Consider the following 24,554-nt stretch of genomic DNA (forward strand, 5'->3'; position numbering starts at 1 on the left):
AAGGGGTAAAGAGGAATAGTAATTTGAATTATGTTATGTATTATTTGTTGGGTTTGAGTCCAGAATGTCTGTATCTTTCGGAAGTCCCACAACATATGACACAGTGTGCCCACCTGTCCACATTGTCTCCAACATAAAGAGGGTATTTCTTTATTCATTTTAGTAATTTTGTAAGGAGTTAGAAAAAAAACCTATTAATTAATTTAAACTGAAACTCTCTAGTTCTGTTACAGGTAGTGGCTGAGTGGGTTATTGTCCACACATTCTCCCAAATCCCTTCTAGTATTGACCTCTGCAAGTCAGCTATCCAGTCTGCCCTAAAGTAAATTAGAAGTCTTTTTTTAGGTGATAGAAAGGTTAAATTATCTCATCAATAGGAGTCATTTGCTCCCTCATTTTCTGTATTAACCAATTTGTAGTCATACAATGCCTAATCTGTACATATGCAAAACAAATTGCTTTAAATCCCTGAGATGGGCTGGAAGAGAGACTGGATTATGGAATATAGGTGAATGTCTGGAGAGACCCCCACAGAATTTATATTGATGCTCAACACCTTGCCAAATTCTAAGGGTATGCATTATAATTGGGTTATCTTTGATGCTGTCTGTTGATTGTGGATGGTTTATAAATGGTAAGTAATTTGATGGTATTGATTTACAATATTCTTTTTGAATTTAAATTTCTGTGTGAATGGAATTGTACAATTCTTGATTTGGCCATTCGTTGTCTGGGGTATAAGAAAAAAGTCAATACGTGTCTAGCTATTATGAGGTTTAGAGTAAAAGGTAAAGTGTTTAGTTGTAGGGTGTTGGTATCGCCAGACATCCATATATCCTTGTTCTTTACAATGAAAATGGATGGCCTTGGACATTTTAGATTGTGAGGCGTTTGATAGGATTTGTCTAAACAAAGTACAGTTAAAGTCCCCAGCAATTATTGTACATTATTGTAAACTGTTCCAATTAATTGGGGGGAATCCTCATTTGGAGCATATAAATTAACCAAGGTGAGGTTTGTTCCCAGTAAGGAGCCATGTATTAAAAGGGACCTACCTTCTGAATCTGTAGTTTTATCTCTAAAAGTATACAAACTCCATTCTGTTTGCAGTATGGGTGTGAGGAGTAATAAACCTGGCCCACCCAATCACGTCTAAGTTTCATATGTTTGTTATCTGAGAGCCGAGTCTCCTGGAGGAGGGCTATATCACAATTCATATGTTTAAGCTGCGTTATAATCTTTTTTGGTGTTTGATAGGATGATTAATCCCTTTTAAATTGTATTTTATTATTTTAACAGGTACCGTGTTATTGTTAGAAAAAAAAAATAGCTGTATTAAAAAAAAGTGTCTGATTAGTACCTAAACTTGCTATTTTTAAACTTGAACCTACATTCGAACCCACATATAGGACTGCTTGTTGGTTGCTTTTTTCAGAAAATCTAATTTGAAAAAAATGAAAAAAGAACAATACAATAAACAATACTAAAGTAACTGAGAAGATCTCCATTTTACAACTAAGAGATCTGCCCCAAACAGTATAGAAAATAAAGGACACTTGAGCCTGACAATCCCTGATCCCTGGGATTTATTATCCAAGATCACATAGCTTGATGGAAATGTGTCAATTTTGGGTGAGGCAGTCATCATAAGACCTAGTTATTGGGCATTTGTGAATATTCTAGGATGTTCCTATTTGTATTAACATTAATCCTAAAACTAATTCCTGTTATTTATTTATTTTTTTAAATTTTTATTATTATTTTTTTTTCATATTAATATAACATCATTGTCTAATTATTATCATTATAATAATTATTTGAGTATTAAGTGGTTCCTGCCTACAATATAGATGAGGCATATTCTGAGAACTGGAAAGTAACACTGTAGTGATATGAAGTAGTTCAGGTGGCAGGATGGTATTTAAACCAACTATTTCATAAAAAATAATAATAACAGGACACACAAAAAAGATGTGCCCTGACCCGTATAACTCCAGATACAGACCTTACGACATCTGTAGGGAAGGAAGGTCATGGTCAAAGGGAATGAACAGCCAGCGTACACAAGATAGTTTAGCTGTAAATGGGATTTATTTTCCATCCAGCAGTGTGGATACATGAGAAGCTTCTGGTATAATTCTAGTGTCTCTATGTTAGAAAACATCTGAGCTTTTGCATAGGCTGTTATCCATTAGAAACCTATCTATATATAGCAGTGACAGCAATCTAATCATTTTAAATGAAATAATGCTCGATTGTCAACTGTATTCGTGCTACAGGGCAGGATCTTAATTGTCCTCACGTTTTGACAGGGTGCTGTGATGTACTGTTTCTCATCTAGCGCCATACATTAAAGAATAGTAAATGATGTCCCTGTGCTCTCCCCCAGAGCTCTGTAAATCAGTGTAAATGCAGTTTACAGCATTTACGCTGCAATCTCTTACAAGAATCTGCTGTAAGATGTTAAAAAAAGAAACACCTAATTTATAGACTATGGGGAAATGAGAAAAATGTGCAAGCCAAAGCAGGAGCTCCATCTAAGACCCTTCAGGTATGAATTTCCTTATATTTTCCTTTTTTGAGTCCTTGGAGGCACTGAGGCTTAATTACTGGTAGACTTGCACTGCACAATAATTACTGGAATAAATCACTTACCTTTTATAGTAATATAATTATCTAGAATTCCTCCTTGTTAATTATACCACATGGTCTGGTTGCATGGAGATAAAAGTAGATCATTCTGGTCTAAGTAGCCAGACTGGACTTATTACTCTGTCTGGACAAAGTTAAAAGCTTAAAGTTACATGCTTTTTGCGGGTGTGTGCGTGCACATGCTGGCTGGTTTGTTTTTAATTTTTAGAAATACATTTTTTTTTTTTTTCTCTCCTAACTTGGAATTGACATTGTATACTACTACTATTTCTACTACTACTACTACTACTACTACTACTACTACTACTACTAATAATAATAATATTTCTTAACAGACATCCTTATCCAGGGATGTACTCATTACAGTACATTACATGATTGCTACATTCAAATTACCCATTTGTACAGGTGTACAGGCTAAAGTAACTTGCTCAAGGGTTCAACAGACTGTCCCCCATCAGGGACTGAATCTAGAGCCCTAACTACTACTTTTTTGTAAGTCGCCCTGGACAAGGGCATCTGCTAATAAATAAATAATTAAATAAATAATAATTCACACCGCTGTCAGCTGAGGAAACCCTGGCTGACTGGAGCCCACGCAACACCAGGAGCACTTGGACAATTGCCTGCCACCCTTCCCAGGGAATCCTAGTCACAGTCAGTCAGCTATAACAGCCCAAATTGGATCCAGCACTGCCTAAATATAGGGCTCTACCCGCACTTGGAGGCTTTTACTCATTGACCCGCTAAGGCAGTGGTTCCCAAACTTGGGGTGGCGCAGGTAAAGAGCTGAACGGTTAGAAAGTCAAGACGAGATGCATGAAATCCACAAGGGGATCCGATAGCTGGTCTGCCACTGAAATTGCATTGGATAAACTGATTCCTTTTGTTTAGACCTACCTTTGTGAAATGACTTTTCCCACACTTACATACATTAAAAATAAACTACGGTCACGACTCACAAGAGTGGAAATCGGTTCTGGGTTATTGGATCATGCCATATCCAGTAATGGCCAATCAGAATATAGGATTGAAGCGCACTGTCTGTGGGCCACTTTTCAGACTGGTTTCAGACACAGCTGTTTATGTGAGGTACAATTACAATAAAATAAATACATACAAATAACTTGCAGTTCCAAAATGCCAGGAATCTGTGCTGCAATATTTTGGAAAAGCATTAACAAAAGATAAAATGTCAGTAACATAAAAATGTAATCGATGACTGTGGGGTTGATAGTGTGACTGTTAACCTTCTTCTTGGGAGGCTTCTGTGTCTGGTGTTTGAACGATACATCTAGTCACTGATCTACACCCCTGAAGGCAAACCTCTGTGCCCTTGGCAGCCTGTGTTTTTATAAGTGTATCCTGGTTGTTGTTGACATCCCAATTTGTATCCATGTAATTTGCCTTCTTTGTTTTGCTGTAATCGGGAAGCTTACAGATAGATTGCAAGCATCAATACAAGTTACAAAAGTTATAATTCAGATATAGGCTAGTACTTAATTTTTGTATTTTCCCCATAATTCACAGGTAGCCAAATGTGTGTCCAGAGACAAGTTTCTTTCAGGAACATAAGAAAGTTTACAAACGAGAGGAGGCCATTCGACCCATCGTGCTCGTTTGGTGTCCATTAATAACTAAGTGATCCAAGCATATTATCCAGTCTATTTTTGAATGTTCCCAAATTTTCAGCTTCCACCACATCATTGGGGAGTTTGTTCCAGATTGTGACAACTCTCTGTGTGAAGAAGTGTCTCCTGTTTTCCCTCTTGAATGCCTTGAAGCCCAATTTCCATTTGTGTCCCTGGGTGCGTGTGTCCCTGCTGATCTGGAAAAGCTCCTCCATGCGTTACTTCATCTAGTTCTATTCCTCCCATAGTCGACCTCATGCTAGGTAGACCCTAGCCTGATATCACTGTTCCCTTAAAAAGTATTTTTTAAGGATCTGGGATAGTCTTTTTTTTATAAAGCTATATTTTGAAGGATGTGTGTGTTGCCTTCGACTGTCCTAGGGTGGAAAGTCCGGGTCAATAAGATCTGGGCATTCAAAAATCACGGATTCACTGAGTCACGGAAAATACACTTAATTTTTCAATGAAGTTCACGAATGGTCACGGATATATTTTATATAAAAACTGCTAAAACCGCATTTTAATATTTTTTACACAAACAATATCGCTCCCATAGTTAATGCATTGATCAACCGTCGTGGCATTGATTACAGCAGGTGAGGAGAAAATTGCCGCCACTCCACTGGCCTTACCCCCATGAGCCAGGCAGACAGCCCCCTCAGAGGTCCATTTTCGACTTGAGGGGCCTCATGTTTTTGAAGAAAAGAAACTTGACAGCACAGCGTATCCTCCAGACTGGTTCACGTCATTCAGCCTCAGGGACTGTAGCTTTAATGTCCTCATCCTCCCAGCACACAGGAAATATATGAGCTTTGCCTTCCAGTGCTAGGCATATGAGTTCTGTGTGCTGCTGTTCGGCCTCTCGCTGGCACCCCGGACATTTTCAATATGCATGGACACAGTGTTGGCTCCTCTCAGGGAGAAGGGGATAAGCATCCTGAACTACTTCAGGATGAGCAACTGTCTGGTGTCTGCAGACTCCAGGCTTAAGGAGGAGGAACAAACAGCAGAGGTCATATGTCATGTGACTGCTTTAGGTCTATCAGTGTACATGGAGAAAAGCTCTCTCAAACCTGCACAGATGGCAGTGTTTTTGTGAATGCGTCTGTACTCCATGTCCATGCTTGCTCATCTGTCAGAGGACAGAATCAGGGCATTGGAGAGCTGCCTCATGCTATTCAGTCACAGCTCGGTTCTACACCTGGTCCATTTTCAAAGACTGTTGGGACTGATGGTGGCCACTTCTAGAATTCTTCCCCTTGGACTCATGCAAATGCATCTGTTGCAACACTGGGATAACACCCACAAGCTACACCCGGCAAAACACAGACATCACTGCAGACATTAACCATGACTCTGCGATGCAGGAGGACACTGACCTGGTGGCAAAACCATCACAACCTGAGACTGGGGTCCCCCATGTGCTGCCCTCACAGAAGGGAAGTCATCACCACATATGCCTCCAGCACAGGATGGGGGTGGGTTTGGAATGGAATCGGAGTAAAGGGGACGTGGAGCGGTCTCTGGTTGTCTGCCCACATCAATGCACAGGAGCTACAGGCAGTGTCGCTGGCACTGCCTCACTTTCAGCACGTCCTGTCAAACAATCACGTCTTAGTTTGCACAGACAACACAACAGTAGTACCAGTGGGGCATGCGCTCACCTGGACTATATCATGCGACTTGCCAACTTCTCCTGTGGGCCCAGGACAATCTCCAGTCGATAAGAGCAATACATCTGCCAGGGGTGTCACATCCTCTCTCATGGAGGGCCAGAGAGCTCAGAATGGTGGCTGCACCTCCAAGTCGACCTCTTTGCCACCCAAGCAACAACCCACTTCCCCCTGTGGTTTTCCCTTTGCTCACCCATGGCCACAGGAATTGCTGTATGCCTTCCCCCCACTGCCACTTCTTCCACTGACACTGAAAAGGATTCACCAGGAAGGAGCTCACATTCTCCTGATCGCCGAGTCGAGACAACTATGGCTTGCAGCACTGGCGCAGATGCTCAGTGCAGAATCCATACGCGGCGCTAGGGGGGGGCTAGGGGGTGCTTCAGCCCCCCTAAGAAAGTCCATAGCACCCCCACAGCACCCAAACATTTTGATCTGGAAGGAATTATATACAGCCTACATTTTAATTAATAAATTAGTTAATAATTTGAAACAACAACATAAAATAAAATAAAAACATTTGAATCATTACATGTGCGCAGCTCACGCAATTTCACGTAACGTGAATTGCAGCTACGAATGCTGTCAGACTTTCGCAGTCGTAACATCTAATTTAAAAATGGACATTTTGCACACGCGGTTGGCCATGGGCTCCGTCTAGAGTGTTCACACTTTCTGGATTCCAGAACTGGCGTAAAGCAGAGCTGAGGTTCAAATGCAGCACAATGCTGATGCAAGTGCAGCACATACGTTTTCTATGGAGGCATGGTTTATTGACTTTAAATAGAGGATGTACGATGGCTCAAAAATACTGAATGTCCTTGGTAAAGGACATTCTAAAGTGGTCGAAGAAAATCGGCACTATATGAAGGCTGTGGTGGAGAGTTTGCGTTACACGGCATGTTAGGGCATTGCTCAGCATGGCCACAGAGAGGATGAGCAGTCGGCGAGCAGGGGAAACTTTCTCGAGCTCCTCAATGTCATCAACATGTTTGGCAAAACTGTTGCTAAAAAGATAGCTGACAATCTGTCAAATGCAAAATATACTCACCACGAAGTACAAAATGAGATCATCACTATTATGGCTGATATGGTGAGGAAACAGATCAGTGAGGAACTGAGAAATGCGGGTTATTTTGCCTTAATTGTGAACGAGAGTAAAGATATTAGCAAAAAAGAACAGATTTTGGTGGTACCTACATGTCGGTAATGTTATGGAGGAGTTTTTAAAGTTTATGCCAGCTGATGGATTGGCTGCGGATTCACTTCTACGGTCTATTAAGACAACTGTCATTGCAACATTGATGTCAACGCCTGCATCGGCCAGTGCTATGATGGAGCAGCGGTGATGTCAGGGTGTCACAACGAGGTGCAGGAAAAGTTCAGAAATTAGGTTCTGCGTGCATTATATGTGCACTGTCATGCACACAGACTTAACATTGTTCTGGTGGACTGTGTAAACAATGTCCAGCCTGCTTCTGAGTTTTTCGAAGGAGCTTGAACCCTCTGAACAGCCAGTCAAGTTAACGAAACTCTGTGAAACACATTGGGCATGTCAGCACTGCGTTGTGGGCAATTAAAAAATCCCTCCCAGCCATTCTGTTCACTTTGCAAGATATTAAAGGACAAACGAACGCAAGGTGAAAAATAGATGTCAGGGCAATGGAGGGGCTTATTGACCAACAATTTGTTTTGCACCTTATTTTATTTGAGGACGTTTTCTGGGCCACCAGATTTGCTTCAGACCAGCTGCAGTCACCCAACCTGGACATCTCATCAACAAATGATTTGATCCAATCTGTCATTACAGCACTATCCGAAAAACGTTCGGAGGAATCTTGGAGCAACATACAAAATCGTGTAAAGGAACTGTGTGCCAAGGCTGGCCTAGCATCAGGGAGCTTACCACCACAGAGGAGAGATGCACGACAACAATGTCAAGGACTTTATCATTGAGGCCCCTATACACCGTGCTCACGCCTCTGATGATGATTTGTGCACCCAGTGCTTTTATCAAGTAATTGACAAGATGGTCAGTGAATTGACAAGATGCTTTTTCAAAGAGGCCGACAATGTGCTGATGGGGGTCTCAACCCTCAGTCCACAACACAAGTCATTCTTGGATAAGCAGTGCCTATTGCCCATGGCACAGTTCTACGGCATCATTGAAGAAAATGAAGAGTTGCACCAAGTCCGGCGTTTGCTTGAAAGAAAAAAAACACAAGGACAATCCACTATTAAAACTACGTTTGAATTGCTGTTGCTGGAGCCGGAGAGCGAAGGCTCTGGATGTTCAATGCATCATAGAATAATTTTCCGTAAACCACAACAACCGCTGCATTGTCCTGGTTTGAAACTTCCAATAGTAAGTGATTGTGAATATATCCACAATGCTTATGGGTGCTTTTTGATGTCACATTGCACTTGACGGAAATTCCGAAACATTTGTTCTATCAATGTCTATATGCAAAATCTTTGGGAAGATTTGAGCTATGTGCTTGTTTAATTTAATAAAAATAAAAATGGTGAGTAATAAAATAATTAAGTAATTATCATTAATAGTATTTATTATTAATATTTAAATAAATAAATACAATTAAAATGGAATGGCCAAGACCTGTTCTGCTCATATTCTTTAGTATAATGGCAATAAAAATTCTCTGGCGCCGCCCCTGGCAGAATCCTGGGAGCTTTCGCAATGAAAAGACTTGCTCAGCCAAGCAGACGTCTCCTGTGGCACCCCAACCTAGCACTGCTGCAGTGGGTTTGGCCCCTGAAAGGCACCATCTAGAGGTGATGGGACTGCCAAATAGAATGGTGGAATAGTTACAATCAGCCAGAGCCCCTACTACCAAGACTCAATATGCCTACAATTTGTCAGTTTTTGAGAACTGGTGTCTGACAAGTGGACCAGTTTTAATTTCGTCAACGAAAACTGACGAAAAATATTAATCAATTACCTATTTTCATTGACGATAACTATGACAATAATAAGACGAAATACTGTGGGAAAAAACTAAAACTAAAAATAAATGTCTTCTAATTTTAGTTGACTAAAATGTGACGAAATGAAAACTCAACACAAGACTAGTGGACATGAACTACAGTATTTTATGAGGTGGCTGGTTAAGGGGCTGTTTCATAGTCTAATCATAATCATGCATGGATTGACTCGGTCATTGCGTTCATGTAGCGCAGCTAATTGCAGTTCTGTGCAGATCTGCACTACTCCACCAATGGGATCGATGGGACTCTGCAGATCTGCGCAGAACACTGTAAATCTGCGCAACAGAATGTGACCCGATTGTACACAAGCGTGTGTTTTGCTAAACACGCTTGGTGTGGTTTATTGTATTGGGATTAACGTGAAGTTAATACAGATTGTGTGACGTTATAATATGCCTGTTCTTGTATATAGGACTGGTAATTAAACTGGTCTTGTAATTTGTAAAGTTAGGATCTAATTGGTTAACTTATAAGTAGAGTAAGCCACATTATGTGCTTACAGCATGAAGTGCAATTCATGATTGGCTACAGTAGAGCTCAACAATATGCTTATTCTTTTAATATCACTTTAAACATTCAATCTTTTGTGTATCTGTGGGGGAAGTTTTTGAAGATGAAATGTTAATCCAATAGCCATTTAAAATGTTAATATTGTTGGCGAATGTGCATACTGGAATATAAAAAATATAACTGGCATGATTGTTTGTATTTTTACTTAAATAAAGCATGCCTACATGGAAAATGAAAATGCAACTGTAGGATTACATTTGTATTTGAATAAAGTCCACTATATGCTTCCATACTGTTCTTGTACTCTATTCTTATTAAAAAAAAATGTAAATAGAGACTTTAAACTTAAAAAAATGAATTACAGTAATTTGTGACCATAAAGTTTATAATAGCTGTTTGTGACTTGATTTCAAATAAATTTCAAATTAAGTTAATCAATAGTTTTATGTTTTGCATCTATCCACTAATTGATGTAAACATCTGGCATCAGACATAATGCATAATGGTGATAATGAAAGAAATAAAATACATTGACTAAAACTAGACTAAAATGATAGGAGTTTTTGTCCACTAATATTAACTAAAACTAAAGATGTAATGACTAAAATGTGACAAAAACTGATAAGCATTTTAGTCAAAAGAGTAAGACTAAAACTAAATCTAAAATAGCTGCCAAAATTAACACTGAAGTGGACCTGGTGTCATGTCCCATGGCAACCATACTGTGCTTCCTGCAGGATCTGCTAGAGGAAGGCAAGCCTGCATCCACCCTCTAAGTTTATGTTGCAGCTATATCAACGTGCCATGATAAAATCGATTTGTTCTTGCACTATTTAGTTCCTGAAGGGAGCCAGGAGGCTCAAACTACCATTGAAGGACTCAATGACGGAATTGGTTCTAAGAGGACTTAGCAGAGCTCCCTTTGAGCCCATTTCCACAACGGAGCTTTGTTTTCTCTCGTTTAATGTTGCCTTCCTTGTAGCAATAATTAATTATTAATAATAATAATAATATCGGCAAGGAGAATTTGTGAAATTCACACCTTGGTTGTGGATAAGGCCTGTCTTATCTTCTCTGGAAACAATGACAGTCACTTTGAGGACAAACCAATTGAACCGGAGTCTTTTCACCCCCCTCCACATGTGTTGGATGAGGACTGCAGACTGCACACACTCTGCCCTGTCAGGGCCCTGAAGTGCTACATGAAGAGGGCTGCACACCACCGCAGATCTGATCAACTGTTTGTCTGCTACGGTTCTACCACCAGAGGACGGGCTGTTTCCCAACATCGACTGGCACACTGTGTGGCGGACACGATCCGGCTCACCTATGAGACTGCTAAAGTCTCCATGCCTGAAGACATCTCAGCGCACTCAACGTGGGGACAGGTTACGTCGTGGGCTCTCTTCAATGACGCCCCACTAGCATACTTGTGTAATGCTGCAACCTAGTCTCGTCATCAGACGTTCACAAGATTCTACTGCCTCAATGTAGCGGACCGGCTGCGCCCAACCCTGCTGCGAGGCTCTGCTGCATTTGCCATAATAGGGTTGGGCTTACATCAGGTGTCAGGACTCGTGACAGCTCTGGTATAGCCTTCCCATTCGGTAATGGCTGTCTTTCAACTTGAAAGGGAACGATAGTTTGTCATAACCCCAGTTCCCTGAAAAAGAAAGAGCCATTACCCTTTTGGGGTCACTCAAGACGACCTTCATAACGAAGAAAACGCAGGTTGCAACTGACAGGAGGACGCTTTTCACAGACACCAGGGATGGGTCTTCCTCCTGCCAGCAGGGCCCCTATTGGGCAGCTTTGGTACAAGCATTCACTGATGGCTGTCTTTCTTTTTCAGGGAACCGGGGTTATGATAATAACCTATCGATTCTGCTGTGAAAACGCGGATTGCATCCAGTGGCAGAGAGGAGACATTCATTGTGGATCAAAAAAATCAAACAGCTTTGTACATATGGGTCAATCAGTAACAACTGCTGCTTGTGATTGACATGGCATCCCACCCTAATTTCCAGAGTGGGTTGTTTAACCTGTCGTCTTAGTAACACAATTCAAGACACCGACACCAAAGATCTACACATGGAGGATTTGCACACAGATCAACTGCCCCACACTGTAGCATTTATGTGACAAATTGTGAAATAAACAAGGAACGTGAATAATAATGCAACATTTTATGACCAAAATAAAAATGCTAAAATCACAGGAACCAGTCAAATTCATGATTTCCGTGAAGTCCTGAACTTTACAGTTCTTTACAATTGGCTAAGTCATACAACAATTAGTGTAATTTGCTAGAAATGATTGTGGTGGACTGGTATCCTATCCAGGGTGTACCCTGCCTTGCACCCTCTGTCTCCTGCTCACCGTGACCCTAGTAGATTAGTAGATTGTTTTCTTTTTTTCTTTTTGCAATACGAGGAAAGGTTAAGATGAAGAATGCTTTGTAGTCTTCCTGTAAATAAAGTAAAGTGCAGGTCTGCTGCTGACTACATACGGGTTCGCAGAATGTATAAGTCTACATCAGTATTCTTGAATGACACATGATTGTCAGAGTGGAAATGCTTTGCTGGACATCAAGCTTTAGGAATGTTCTTGCTCATCTCCATGCTAGCATCAGAATGTATTGACTTATAAAGGGGTCTCTTTAAGAATCCTTCTTTGTGTGTATGGTGTGCTCTGTATTACCAAATCTGTGATTGGTTTGTTTCTTTGTCTTAAGGTCCTGGTTTTCTGGTTGGGGCTGACTGTGTGCATGCTGTATTTGTGGTCAGATCTACCCAAAGCACAAAGGTAGTTAAGAGTGCTTTCATTCTATGCAGGAAACGGTAAAATGGATGATTGTAAATGTCCAAATCTGGCGTTCAGTTTTGGAAGCCACAAATCGGTTGCAACATTGCTAGCGCTGCATGTTTACTTGGGGAGAACATTTCCCAGCATAAAAAAAGTCACAGAAAAATGCATGGTTTATTTTTAGCATCCAACTTGGTCTACCTGCAAAAGCATAAATAATGGGAAGGATAATGGAGAGTATTCTGGCTTGGCTGTGTGAGAATACTCAGTGTGGACTTACATTTCTTAACATCTAAGGGCACTTTCTGTATTAATCCATATTTTAATAAAGGACTTTTATTATTATAATTATTATAATTATTAGTAGTAATAGTAATAGTAGTAGGTGTCTTTATCTAAGGATATAACATGGGATATTTCACAGAAATAAAGACGAGCAGTTGCGATCGAGCAAAACAATATTGCTGTTTTGAAGAGTGATTTAAAAAGCTGTTGCATTTGAGCATGATTCCTTCTAACTATACAAGTTATTCCTCCAATTCAGTCTGATTGAAGACTCCTGTTGAAGCAAAGCAAATTGAAAGCTAATAGAGTAATGTTACATGGCGGCAACAGTACATAAATAAGGCAGCATAACTCACAAGTCCTGCTAAAGCAAATGTAAACAAGGAACTACTTTACAGAATATAAGCAGTAAATGTTGTAAGTAAACTTAAATGTTGTGAAATTTGTCTCCAACCCATGTGGGACATTTTTTTAAAATCAAAAATATTGCATTACTATGTATGTTAATGTGGTTAATCATATTTTTTATTTTAAAAATAACAGAAAAACAAAAATTATTAAACATATCACCTTGACTTTGTCGCCCCATTTCATTATGCTGTGACCCCAAATGGGCTCATGACCCCCAATGGTTAGGAACCATTGCAGTAGAGGATGGGTCTCAACCATAGTGTGGTAGCTCTTTTGTGAAATAAGGGAGGAAAAGCAAATGTTCTCAAACAAATCAAAGAATAATCTGATGAGAAGAGTGAGTATTGTATTAACCCCCTGGTGGAAATCACAATCACAGTGCTTGAACAAGAAAGAGCTACATTTATTTACAGTATGGGCAAGCTCAGCACTAAATAAAATAAGTACAATTTGAAATATGACATGAAGGATTTGCAGTGGAACCAAGCTAACTCGGAAAGGGCACTTTTTCATTTTGGGTTTAGAATGCATCCACTCTTTATTTGATTTATGAAAAGTTACAAATGAAAGCAAGCTATTTGAGACATTTTGCTCTTTTTTTATTTCTTTTTTTAAGGTCATCTGCTTCGGTTACAGGGTTAGGTAGCTTGTTCCAGACCCACACAACTCTCTGTGTAAAGAGGCATCTGTGGTTTTCAGATAGTAATTTCCTTATAATCTCTGGTCCCTGTTTTGTTACTGAGAGTTTAGCATTTTGGGATGATATGTTCTACCCCCTAAAGGTTTTTGCATTCCTGAATTAAATACCCTCGTAATTGCCATACAAGACTGAAGAGATTCAGTTACCAGTTTGTGGATGCAATAAAATACAATTAAACTCATAAGAAAAGGCTGTAGTAGACTGAACATTTCTGTTATCTTCATATTAACATATTAACAAAAATACATCCCATACGGTGAGGGAAAAAAGTATTTGATCCCCTGCTGATTTTGTACGTTTGCCCACTGACAAAGAAATGATCAGTCTATAATTTTAATGGTAGGTGTATTTTAACAGTGAGAGACAGAATAACAACAACAAAATCCATAAAAACTCATTTCAAAAAAGTTATAAATTGATTTGCATGTTAATGAGTGAAATAAGTATTTGACCCCTTCAACTTAGTACTTGGTGGCAAAACCCTTGTTGGCAATCACAGCGGTCAGACGTTTCTTGTAGTTGGCCACCAGGTTTGCACACATCTCAGGAGGGATCTTGTCCCACTCCTCTTTGCAGATCCTCTCCAAGTCATTAAGATTTCGAGGCTGACATTTGGCAACTCGAACCTTCAGCTCCCTCTACAGGTTTTCTATGGGATTAAGGTCTGGAGACTGGCTAGGCCACTCCAGGACCTTAATGTGCTTCTTCTTGAGCCACTCCTTTGTTGCCTTGGCTGTGTGTTTTGGGTCATTGTCATGCTGGAATACCCATCCACGACCCATTTTCAATGCCCTGGCTGAGGGAAGGAGGTTCTCACCCAAGATTTGACGGTACATGGCCCCGTCCATCGTCCCTTTGATGCGGTGCAGTTGTCCTGTCCCCTTAGCAGAAAAACACCCCTAAAGCATAATGTTTCCACCTCCCATGTTTGACGGTGGGGATGGTGTTCTTGGGGTCATAGGCAGAATTCCTCCTCCTCCAAACACGGCAAGTTGAGTCGATGCCAAATAGCTCGATTTTGGTCTCATCTGACCACAACACTTTCACCCAGTTCTCCTCTGAATCATTCAGATGTTCATTGGCAAACTTCAGACGGGCCTGTACATGTGCTTTCTTGAGCAGGGGGACTTTGCGGGCACTGCAGGATTTCAGTCCTTCACGGCGTAGTGGGTTACCAATTGTTTTCTTGGTGACTATGGTCCCAGCTGCCTTGAGATCATTAACAAGATCCTCCCGTGTAGTTCTGGGCTGATTCCTCACCGTTCTCATGATCATTGAAACTCCACGAGGTGAGATCTTGCATGGAGCCCCAGACCGAGGGAGACTGACAGTTATTTTGTGTTTCTTCCATTTGCGAATAATCGCACCAACTGTTGTCACCTTCTCACCAAGCTGCTTGGCGATGGTCTTGTAGCCCATTCCAGCCTTGTAGGTCTACAATCTTGTCCCTGACATCCTTGGACAGCTCTTTGGTCTTGGCCATGGTGGAGAGTTTGGAATCTGATTGATTGATTGCTTCTGTCGACAGGTGTCTTTTATACAGGTAACGAGCTGAGATTAGGAGCACTCCCTTTAAGAGAGTGCTCCTAATCTCAGCTCGTTACCTGTATAAAAGACACCTGGGAGCCAGAAATCTTGCTGATTGATAGGGGATCAAATACTTATTTCACTCATTAACATGCAAATCAATTTATAACTTTTTTGAAATGCGTTTTTCTGGATTTTTTTGTTGTTATTCTGTCTCTCACTGTTAAAATACACCTACCATTAAAATTATAGACTGATCATTTCTTTGTCAGTGGGCAAACGTACAAAATCAGCAGGGGATCAAATACTTTTTTTCCCTCACTGTATATAGATGATCACCTTGTACACAGTACAGCACACACAAAGATCCAGCCTCACTTCTCACCAACCAAAATTAGAAATGGCACCAAAACCAAATGAATGATACTAGTCAGTTTAAACAAAAATAATACTAGCAGAAATCAAAAAGAGGTTTTGGGGCTATTAGTCTTTAGTGTTTATATTCATAATAAATGAGCAGTAGAAAAAATATTTAAGGTTGTGTGAAGTTTGTGGATTATTGGTTTGAATGTGTCTTATATTTTGTTGACTTATACCACCATTCTGACATGTTATCCCACTGATATGAACTATTATTAATTGTACTCATCCTGATTGCATTTGAGCTGGACCAAGTAAATATTTATTCCTAATGAAGGTATAAGGAGGAATCTCCAGTCCTAGGTACTTAGGAGCTCCAGTGCATCAGGTTTGAATCGTCCCTCTTGTAATCCTCCATTTAGAAAGATCTGGAAACATTGCATTCTGATCAGTAAAGCAGATGCTTTGTTGAATCCAGTAATTTATAAATAATTTACGGCAAACACCTTATTCAGAGAAAGGTGTTTCTAAAGAAAGGTTCTAATTAAAAATGTATCGAGCCGTACATATTCCGATGATACATTATTCTTGTATTCAAACAGAATAACCCCACCCATCCATGACAATTTTTGATCTATTCTTCCATGTCTTCGAGTCATGGACAGGAAACTAGCCAATGGGGAATCTTGTTCTTTCTACCTTCCTCTTGCAGTTCAACCTTTTCCTGAAAAGCACAGTAGGTGGCAGCACTATCAATGAGCATTAAAAAAAATATATGTAAAACAAAATAGATACACACCTACCACATAATTGGAAGCAATCATTCCAGAGGCAAGTAAACACTGCAGTGAACACAACAAAAAAATAACTGAACTGCACATTTTGTAACACTTGTAGTCTCATGTCTGTAACATTTTTGGCTCAAAACACAAACCTATAACTTTCTCATTAAGTTGGACACTTGGAAAGTCCATTAATTAAAACTCTTACCAAATGTTTCTGCCTTCTGAAACATTTTTCCCTTTTTTTTTAAATTTGGGAATGTGTATTCCACACTTTACTAAATTAACTTTGATCATTTACACCAGGGGATCCCAAAGTGCAGCCCAGGGGACAAATGCGACCCTTGAGGATGTTTGGTGCGGTCCCCCAAAGCCAACCTTTAACTACCCCTTTTCTGAACCTTTACTATATTGTTACACTTTCTGAAATGTTTCTGTTACAAATTACATACAGTTAGGTCCATAAATAGTTAGGTACATACAGGTTCATACAAATGTGACTGCTGACAAAAGCCGCAGGATGAATTCTGAAGTGTTTAGGGCTATATTATCTGCTCAGATTCAGCCAAATGCTTCAAAACTCATTGGACTGCGCGTCACAGTGCAGATGGACAATGGCCCGAAGCATACTTCATAAGCAACCCACTACTTTTGTAAGGTGAATAAGTGGAATGTTCTGCAATGGCCAAGTCAATCACCTGACCTGAATCCAGTTGAGCAGCATTTCAGGCAAAACTGAAGGCAAAGCATCCCTAGGACAAGCAGGAACTAAAGACAGCTGCAGTACAGGCCTGGCAGAGCATCACCAGGGAAGAAAGATCTGGTGATGTCTATGGGTTCCAGACTTCAGGCAGTCATTGACTGCAAAGGATGTGCAACCAAGTATTGAAACTCACAATTGAATTCATGATTATGTTAGTTTGTCCAAATACTTTTGAGCCCCTAAAATTTTGGGGACCACATCTAAAAATGAGTGTAATTCCTACACCGTTCACCCAATTTGGATGTAACTACCCTCAAATTAAAGATGAAAGTCTAAACTTTGTTTCTTTTCAAATCCATTGTGGTGGCATACAGAGCCAAAATGATGACAGTTGTGTCAACATCCAAATATTTATGGACCTAACTGTGTGATTTGGGGGAAAATAATAAAACAACAATTTCATTCAAGTTCATAAATGTTTCCTAACTGAGATGCATAAGAAATAAAAAGGTATGATTTGGGACATATTTAATTTTCATCAGTGGTTCATTTTCTACTGAGGCCCCCCCAACCAATGCAACCTCTGGAAATTGGCCCTCCATCACCAGACATTGGGAACCCCTGATTTACACAGTACATTTCATATCTGCAAACCTGCATCTGTCACTTTGAACCAACGATTTTAATTGAAACATATTCCGCATATCATTTTAAGTGAGGAGAGATTCCCTCTCTCTTCCATTATTGTTATTTTATTTTAATAGAAATGACTAAATGCCGGCAAAACATTTATTGCATTCAGACTACAATGTCAACAATCTTTTTTATTTTATTTTTTTTATTCTGAAAGGACATTCTTGCATTTTTTGAGTGAAGTCTCCATCGAGATTTCCCAACATCAGTTTAGAGCACTGCATTTTGTGAAATCAGTATTCCAATTTTGTAGTGGAAGAGGCTCAGTCTGTACAACAATGTTCAAAATTCTCAGCAATGTAAAACATTTTAATATCCATCAAACTGTATGATATTAACTTTTAATAACCTTCTGCCCTGTTCTGTTCAGGACAATAGTTATCTTTATTGAATAACTTACACAGTGTCTGATTTAAGCGGTGACATCATACTAAGTGGATTGTAATGTACTGATTCACGGAATATAGGCATTGTGTTGAATATATATTTGGAGTATAATTGAGTCCCATCCCTGAAGAATTCGTCAGCGTCTGATCACTGTGTCTGTGTGCTTGTCCTACAGGAGAGAGACATCATTCTACAAATCTTTAGAAGCAAGCAAACTCTGAACTGCCACAATCCAGGTAGGAACAGAAATTATAAACCACATCTACCCTTTTACTACTCACAGTACAACGATGAGATCTTTGATACAGGTCCAGCTAATTATGCTACCCTTGTTTGCCCTAATGTACAGTTCAACGTTTCAGGCTGAACTTAATATTTTGCCTTTTCCTTTTAATGTACTCTTATTGAAATTAACATTCAGCCCAAGGGGCTCACTGTCCTATCATAACCATCTTGAGCTGGACTGCACTAGAGCCCCTTTCAGACTGGCACACCATTTTTTATGATTATGATTTTCATGAATGACAAGTAATGTAGGAGGTCCCCCAGCTCTGATCCGGGGGAAATGGACGAAAGGCACTGCACACTGTGATCCTCCTTCAGTGGCTATAGATCTAACCCACTTATTGACATTGTAGTGTTTGATGCGGGTAGAGGATACCAATGTGAAAGGGGTTTGGGGGGGGGGGGGGGGCTACAAAGTGATGAAAGAGAGGGAGCTTTGACATATTTAGGGACACTAACATTAGAATGCCCAAGAAGTCTTTCAAGAATGTGGAAGAGACCCATACCAAAGCCTGTCTTGAAGAAAGGTGGGGAGCCACAAACTTGCAGCTGTTGTGGGTCTCTGTAAATCATCAAGTGAAGAATACCTTGGGTAATGTTGACTAATTAAGCGCAATAATTGAATCAGTTAACATTGGGCTATAAAACAAAAACCAAAAGGCACTGTGCTTCTTCGGGATGAGTTTGCCAGCCCAGAAATATCCCAGAAGTAAGCCTAATGTTTCTAAAAATGTGGATGTTTAAAATCCTTGATCACAGTCAGGAATGCACAGCTCTGATCCTGGAAGGCCACAGTCTATTCAGGTTTTCACTACACCCTGAACTCCTCACTAACTCTTTCAGCTCATGAGTGGTTGAATTAGACCAGTTTACACACATTGCTCAGTTCTTAAGCTGCTGCTGATTCTGAGAGTGGATTTCAGATTTTCTAATTAATTACAGGGGCAATTTCACCTGTAGCCAGTTAATTTGACCTCTTCTCACAATATCCGACCCAGGTTGCCTGCACATTGGGGACCAGGGTTGAGGCTCATGCATGATGAGGAAAATTAGAAGTTTAAACAAAAACCCTGTTGCTGAATTTATATAAGACTATAAGAAATGTTCTTGTGTTGATTCCATACCAGTGTGTTTCTGTTCACCTTGTTGCTCTACTTTTTATGATAAAATATCAAATCCAGTTACATTAAAGCAAACAGCCTTTACTTAACGATCAGTAAATCGATACATTTTTATATGTATAGTACCCTACGCAGAGTGCTTTACAGATTCATAAATGTACAATAAAAAAAAAAAAATAATTAACCATATACAATTTATAAAATAAACTAAAATAAACAATCAAGGAGGAGATAAAAACAAAAACTCCTATGGATGGCAGATTGTTATGCCAGAAAATAAATCTCTGGGGGTCCACGGCTTAAGGCCTAGGCCTAATGGACAGCCTCCAGGCAGTATAATTCTATGTTACAGCAGCAAGATGATTAGAAAGTACTTACATGGTGCTGCTGGCTGTGGTCTTCCCTCTGGTGGGGGCCCCTCACTGGCCATTGGGGGAGTGGAACATCAACAGCCCTTGGGTGGCGATGACTCGTCAGTCCTTGTGGTCTGGGTGCACTGTTAGACCTCCGTGGTGGGGTGCCTCATCAGCCCTCTGGGGTGGGTTGTGCCAGTTTTGGGGCCCTTTAACTAAATGCTCTGCCACCTGTGCTTTTCTTGTGTATATTAGGGACCAATAAATAACCAGCTTCCTGGGATCTCAATGGCCGACCTATAGTGTAATTTGTAGAAGATCTTTTAAGTAGGGAAATGCCAGTCCCTTAAGTGCTTTAAATGCTAATAAGAGAACTTTAAAATATATCTTGTAGCCTATCCTTTAGTACACTGTGAGCCAGTAGAGATAAGCTAATATTGGAGTGATATGTTCATGTTTTTTTGTTTTTGTTAAGATCCTTGCAGCAGCATTTTGAACTAACTGAAGTGGAAAAATAGCTCTATTTTACTACCTGAAAGAATGGCATTACAGGAATCCAATCTAGATGTATTCTGAATGACATTCTGAATGTGTGATTCAAATAATACATTTAATGAAGGTAATACAGTTGTCAAGATACCAACCACAAAATGGAGCACGCTCATTCCAGATCTAGTAAACCTTTGCCATTGATAAGGTGTGATTCAGATGGCTAATATTTACATAATAGGTACAGGTTTGTGCTTGTTGTGGTTGTGTGTCTGGGGTGGCCGTTGTTTTATTATGGAAAGGTATTATACTGTATGTGTATGTGTGTGTGGATTCTAGTAATAGTCAGATCACTGTGTAGATCTTTTAGATGTGTTCCCTCCATACTATGAAGGTCTGGCTAGATTTGATTAATCAGTCTGGTTGATTTTTAGGTCAGTGAAAATAATTGTATATGATGGGTGTCCTTTTCAAGACCACTAGAGGGCGCCAGTACTCTATGAAAGCATGTGGCCACCCATAATGAATACCCCACTTTTTTACAGTCTTCTTAAATTAATTAGTGGACACCAGCATGACTACAGTATAACTTTGCAGTAGCTGCAGTTTAACATATTCACTGCAGTTTCTCAGCATTAATAGTCATCAAGTTGGTAGCATTTGTGAGAATGCTATTTAGTTGTTTTTTGTGTGCGTTTTTTATGCATTTGCAGTAATGCAGTATGTAACAGCTAATTTGTAAGAATTAAAAAATATCACACAGAGAATGCAAGAATAAAGCATTTACAACTACACAATGAATGCAGCTAACTATAAACATTTTTAAACATTTTTACGAAAATGCAGGTTGCTCTAATAATTTTAGTTACTATGTAGTGCTATATATGCAGGGTGCTCAGGGGACCTATTCAAACAACTAACAGGAGTAACTATGTGGAACAATGTATTGTGGTACACATTCTTTACATAATGATTGGTTGAGATTCTGAGCTGGCAGTTTGTAACATTTTTTTTCTTATTTTCTTGACACAAGTGTGCATAGAATATATTCTGGAGAAAACGTGTGTGCATGCGTATGCTTATGTGTGCATGTTTCTCATGTTCTGAAAGAAAGTAATTGGTGATTCAGATTTATTTGAGTGGAAAAATAACCCCAGTGAGGCATAGCTGAATCACACTTTCCTGTCTCCATATCACTGCCCAACTTTGACATTTCATTTCTCCTCTTGGTACAGTTCCCTGCAGTGATGCATCTTTCAAGAGCATCCCTGGAAGCCAACGGCAAAATAAGCACAATACAAAAAGCTCACAACCTTGCTCTGTCGATCCCTTTCCTGATTTCTTTTTAGCACTTTGAAGCGTAACACTTTGAAGAGAACATATTTATCCCTCACATCTGTCATTTGAAAGAGGCTGCAGCAAGTTTAGTCTCCTAACTCTATGCTAAGCCGACCTTATGAGCAGAAGGGATTGCAGTGTGACTAGGGAGTGTGGTGTGATTTTTTGTTCAGAACTCTGTGTAATGCCAACAACAGTATCTACTTAACAGTACATGTAGGGCTAATCATTTAGATGAAGTAGCACAAAAGCCAACATTAAATATACATTAGTTCCTAGCCTTAGGAGTTCTTGACATGCTTGACATGAGCATGAATTAATAAAAGCCTTCTCAACATGTGCATCAGTCATTTTAGTAGGACTTGGAAACTAATAAGTCTGTCCCTCGCCCTCTGTTTTTTCTTGTCTTTGCTTTGCCTATCTTTGCTTTGAATGAGGATATGTTTGAGAAGTGGTTGTGAGTTTCTTCATAGCAGGGACGCTGAAGCTCCCCCTGGAATTGGCAAAGCACCCACAAGAAAGAATTGTACAAATATTTAAAATGTAAACTACGCTTCGTCTTCTAACTTACTCATCGGTGTATGTTGTTTATGGGTGTTCTAGTCTTTATTCTGTCCAATAGCACTCCCTTAACATTGCTGGCTAATTTAACTGCAAAGTAATGCCTCTGGTCTAGATCCCTGCATAAATGGACATTCAAAAGCATAGGTGACGCGTAACGGTTGAAAGTGGGTCAGTAGTAGAAAAAAGGAGTTTTCATAACCCCCAAATCTCTCGGGTATAGATTATTAGAAAAACAACTTTATATCAAATACAGTAGATGGCGCTTATTTTCAACCCCTTGGTACAGTACAACCAATGGCCTTAGTAAAAAGTAATCAAACTGCACATCCTACAGAAATGTAAACAATATGCACCCTTACATGTAACGTTATTTGATGTACTAATGACTCACATAATTGAATAACTAATTTAAAAGCACATCACTGGAACCCACGTGTTCTTTCTATTCACAACGAAAATACAAAATAAACAATTATGAAATACTGAACAAGTATAAATTAAAAACTTCCAGCAATACTGTACTCTACTTACAGTGCAACAATTTCATGTAAACCTACAACAGAAAAGTAAACTTCAATTATACGACTTACAATCATGACGAAGCACGATTTTAAAAGATGGCTAGAACTATTCATTTAGTTCATGGAATTCACATGCACTATATACATGATCTATAATGCACAGCAGAGGCATGTTTAGAAATACTGTTCTGTAAGACTTGGAGTGTCATCTTTGTGTTATTATCTTGCCCGTGGTTTTTGTAGTGTAAATAAATTGACCCTTCAACTTGTTACAATGGGCTCATACACCTACATTCAGTGACAAAGCACCCTCATAGCACCATCTATGGAAAAATTCTGGAGCCGTCCTTGCTTTATAGTTGGAATCCCCCAACCTGGTCCTGGAGAGTCCCCATCTGTTTAGTTTCACAGGTCACCCTAAATCACTGATTTCTAACTACAGGGAAAGCATGTTAATGATTGGTCAGTTAAGGCAACTCTGGCCCTTGAGGGATGAAGAGCATCTTAGAGTGACTGAGTTTACCAAGTCACCTGTGTAACTGATCAGATCAAGCTGTTTCAAGTATTTTAGAACAGCAATTTAAGTGATGACCTCAAATCTGGTGGCTTTCGGCTCCCTCCTGTCCAACAGAGTTCCTTTGGCAGTGTTGTTTTTTAAGGGACTGCAGGGATGTTATGTTATTTTGTGGGTCAACAATGAGATCACAGAAAGCATGTTTATTGTACATTGCTAATTTGCTTCCTGTCTTTGAGAAACAGCAAGCAGTGGAGAAGGAAGCAGGGGCACCGCACAGGGAGAGCGTTGGGAGTGTGTGCATGTGTGTGCGTGTTGTGGGGAGTGTGTCAAATTATTCTTCTATGTAACTAGGCCAGAATGTTAGAGACCTTCAGGGTTTGTAATATCATTCAACAAACAAATGCACTGTCATTAAAACACTGTGCTGTAAAGTCTCATCTCAAGAAGTATAATTAGCCTAACCCATTTTATTTAATCTTGAACCTCTCCTTTGAACGGTTCAGAAGAATTTGCATCCCATTGATTGCCTAGATGCATTTTAGCTTCCATAGTGGGGATGTGCGCTTTAGAATAAGCTGTGTTGTAATCTGCAGTCTTCCTGCCCGCCTCCTGCAGTGTGGAGTGGGATCTGCAAAGAGCGCTGTGTGTCACTTTCCCCATCACATCCACAGGGAAGCTCAACCCCACCTCTCTGAGTCTATTGTGCGAGACAAGAGAAAGTGGGTCAATGTCCGGATGCGAATGGCACACAGTAACTGAACACACAAAGCGCAGGTGGAACCTAGGGAAGGCCTGGTGAGGAACACGTGAAACTTAACACATGCATGCACATGCACACACACACACACACACACACACAGTTTCAAATTCAGCACCTGCTGACACTGACAAAGCACTTTTCAGCACAATCAGGGAATACCAAACCCCCAGCTAAGTTAATTCAAGTACATTGAACTGAACTACATTGTACATTTTGAACTGAAAATGAAGAGGGACACTTTATTTAATAGTTACAAGAACAGGTGAAAATGGCCTCCTTGTTGTCATAACCTTATGTGCATGTGTTGCATACCTTACAGAGAATGAACAGGCTTCTAAGGTCTTTTCCACTGATGTTTCATACTTTAAGATTTACCCAGGAATGATTCTCAAGGCAGTGCTTCAAGGGAGGGCTGAACGCAATACAGCCAACTTCAACTTCAACCATCCATAAAATATATAATTGCACTTCTCTCTTTGAC

The 24,554-nt window shown here is 39.9% G+C and overlaps 1 protein-coding gene across 2 annotated transcripts in view; it reads left to right on the forward strand.

The window, feature by feature from the left end:
* The window catches only part of gng7 (guanine nucleotide binding protein (G protein), gamma 7), a 160,134-nt gene that overhangs the window by 23,406 nt on the left and 112,174 nt on the right, over positions 1 to 24,554 (forward strand). For both annotated transcript variants that reach the window (XM_066695284.1, XM_066695282.1), the window contains exon 2: positions 18,301 to 18,361. The gene's annotated coding sequence lies outside the window, so the exon portion shown is untranslated. The remainder of the gene's footprint in view (positions 1 to 18,300; positions 18,362 to 24,554) is intronic.

Source organism: Amia ocellicauda, chromosome 22 (assembly GCF_036373705.1).
Source record: "Amia ocellicauda isolate fAmiCal2 chromosome 22, fAmiCal2.hap1, whole genome shotgun sequence".
In the NCBI taxonomy this organism is placed as follows: domain Eukaryota; kingdom Metazoa; phylum Chordata; class Actinopteri; order Amiiformes; family Amiidae; genus Amia; species Amia ocellicauda.